General features: G+C 43.4%; 1 non-coding gene across 1 annotated transcript; it reads left to right on the top strand.

Annotated features, from left to right (window-relative positions):
- Positions 1 to 431: 431 nt before the first annotated feature.
- Trnat-ugu (transfer RNA threonine (anticodon UGU)) lies at positions 432 to 506 on the top strand. Its single transcript has one exon. It is a non-coding gene; the product is annotated as a tRNA-Thr (tRNA).
- Positions 507 to 3,024: the final 2,518 nt, after the last annotated feature.

Below are 3,024 nucleotides of genomic sequence, written 5' to 3'. Positions count from 1 at the left end.
GCTTGGCCGCACTATCACCCTGTGATTTCTGGTTGTGGGGTTACGTGAAAGACAGGGTTTACCAGTGGAGGATTCACACATGTGCTGATCTAAAGCGCAAAATACGAAGAGAGGTAGCCAGCATACCTACCAACATTCGTACTGTTGTGCAGAATGCAATTCTGCACTTTCCGACTCTTCTGGACACTAAATGATGATTAAATGGACACCCTAGTTGCAAGCAGGCGTTGATATACTTCATTGGGGACATGTTGAAAATGTGTGCCCCGACCGGGACTCGAACCCGGGATCTCCTGCTTACATGGCAGACGCTCTATCCATCATGGGCAAACATCTATTAGGCGCGAATGTAGTGGTGTGGACATGTTGGGAATGTGGATCTCACGGGAAGCGTGCAAGGGAAAAGTCCCTGCAGACGCACTATCCTCTGTGCCCGCGGTGGCTCAAATGGATAGAGCGACTGCCATGTAAGCAGGAGATCCCGGGTTCGAGTCCCGGTCGGGGCACACATTTTCAACATGTCCCCAATGAAGTATATCAACGCCTGCTTGCAGCTACGGTGTCCATTTAATTATCATTTCATATCTAGCAAAGCTGCATGGACATCCACGGTAACTGTTCTTTCGGGAACAGATACTACCGTCATATATAGTCTTCTGGACACTGATGGGCGCCATACTGAGTCCCCTTTTTTATTAGTAATGGTACTGGTATATAATAGTACGGTGTACCGTAGCAGCAAATTAAAGTACTTCAAATGAACTAATTCTGTATTATTTTAATTCCTCATGTCCTTGACATTAATGCTACTAAGTTTGGTGTTCGTTCGGTAATTAGCTTCCGTGTTATAACGTGTTAAATACGGAAAGTTTTACTATAACCACCCGGTCAAATGACTATAAACTTTGCTACAAGGTACTGTGTAACAAAAATCTTGCACTGCTGGCTGTAGTGAGACGGTGCTGTCGTGTTCGGTGATGGTTGCAGACTGGGCTGAACAGCTTTCCGCTTTGACATGCGTAGTCATGTTGCAGCGATGGCATATGGAACTCTTGAGAGTGTGTCCACGTCGACTTCGCTCGTACGTCGCTGCGTCTGGCTATGAATTTGATAACATGTGGTTTCGTCGTGAGGTACCAATTATGCCATGGTATCTCGTTCTGCGAAAGATACCATACATACAGTACCTTTCGCTATATCTATGACAAAGACCAGTCTTTGCAGCAGGAAACAGAACATTGCACACAACCTGCTACTACCATATTTTTATTTTACGCGTCTACTCCCATAGCACCAAAATGAGGAGCAAATCTCCAAGGTCATGGAATGTGTCAGTACATGAAATTACAACATAAAACTAATAACACATAAAATAAAATTTTAATGGACACACAAAAAGACAAGCTATAAGTTGGAGTAATCGCAATCGACAATATAACATAGGAATCAGCTTAAGTTTTCATCGAACTCCTCGATAGAATAGAAGGAGTGACCCACGCGGAAACTCACCAGTTTCGATTTGAAACCGCGTGGATTATTGCTAAGATTTATGAATTCTTGTGGTAGCTTACTGAAAATGGATGCAACAGCATACCGCACAGTTTTCGGCGAAAGTGTCAAGTAAGTGCGATCCAAATTCGGACTGGATGTCTGCCTAGTGTTAAATGACTGAAAGTTGATAATTCTTGGTAAGATGTTGCTATTGTTAACAATAAATGACAGTAAACAACATATATATTGAGAGGCGAATGTCAGAATACCCAGAATAGTGGACAGATGTCGATAAGAAGTTTGCGAACTTATTCCACTTACTGCCCGGACTGCCCGTTTCTGAGCCAAAAATGTTCAAATGTATGTGAAATCTTATGGGACTTAACTACTAAGGTCATCAGTCCCTAAGCTTACAAACTATTTAACCTAAATTACACTATGGACAAACACACACACCCATGCCCGAGGGAGGACTCCAACCTCCGCCGGGACCAGCCGCACAGTCCATGACTGCAGCGCCACAGACCGCTCGTGTAATCCCGCGCGGCTTTCTGCGCCAAAAATATGCTTAGAGATTAGGAAGATTTACCCAAAAATATAGTTCCATACGACATAAACTAATGAAAATAAGCAAAGTAGATTACTTTCTGTATCGAACGATCACTTACTGCAGATACCGTTCGAATAGTGCAGCCTGTCTTTTGAACAGGTTTCTCAGGTTGAACCATATCATGCGTCACTTCAGGGCAGACAAACCTCATCTCATCGCAACACCACAATACTGTTTTCACATCATGCACAGTTTCTGATAAGGAGTTTAGCGCCTCAAGGTCGACTGTTGTCCAAGTCTACGTACCACCATAAATGCAAGCATACTTCACCAGCAAGAATATCAATTCAGGTTCAATCTCTTCTTCATGGAAAGATTGCAATAACCAGTTGCAAATACTGAAGTCGAGCAACAGTATCTGATTTTGTCAGCCGACGCACTGCTATTGCTACCACTTTGCAAGTCTTCAGTCTGAGTTGTGCAGATCTTTGTGAGCAGACTCCACTGACACACGGAAATGAAGTACTGAATGGCGCAACAACGTCTACGGCCAGAATCCGAGGCACAGACCGTTGTGCGCGCGGCTATCGGAGTTACTGATTCCAGTCAAATACCGACCTCAGTGCTTCTGGCACCCGTCCAACATATCGCGATAGACTTCTTACGTGATATTATTCTTTCCACTGCAATGAACCAGTCTGATAAATAGAATATCAACAAACCTGCCCAGAAGGTTTGGCAAGATTCTTCTCACTTTACTATATGTTTTCACTCCCATATGCATTTATTTTTCTTTTATCGTTCGTCACAATATCACTTCTTGTTTTCTGGAGTGCAGGCAATTACATGTAAGAAGCTACATAAAGGTCTCACCATTACATCATCATCACCAGTCTACTGTTCTGTTAATATGTCCTTTGCGTCTCCATTTCCTGCGATCCATTTCTTCCTTCTTAATGTTGCTGTATGTGCTGCCGTCCATC

Source organism: Schistocerca cancellata, chromosome 1, assembly GCF_023864275.1.
Source record: "Schistocerca cancellata isolate TAMUIC-IGC-003103 chromosome 1, iqSchCanc2.1, whole genome shotgun sequence".
Classification (NCBI taxonomy): domain Eukaryota; kingdom Metazoa; phylum Arthropoda; class Insecta; order Orthoptera; family Acrididae; genus Schistocerca; species Schistocerca cancellata.
Note: the sequence above shows the minus strand (reverse complement) of the source record. Positions and strands in the feature narration are given on the sequence as shown.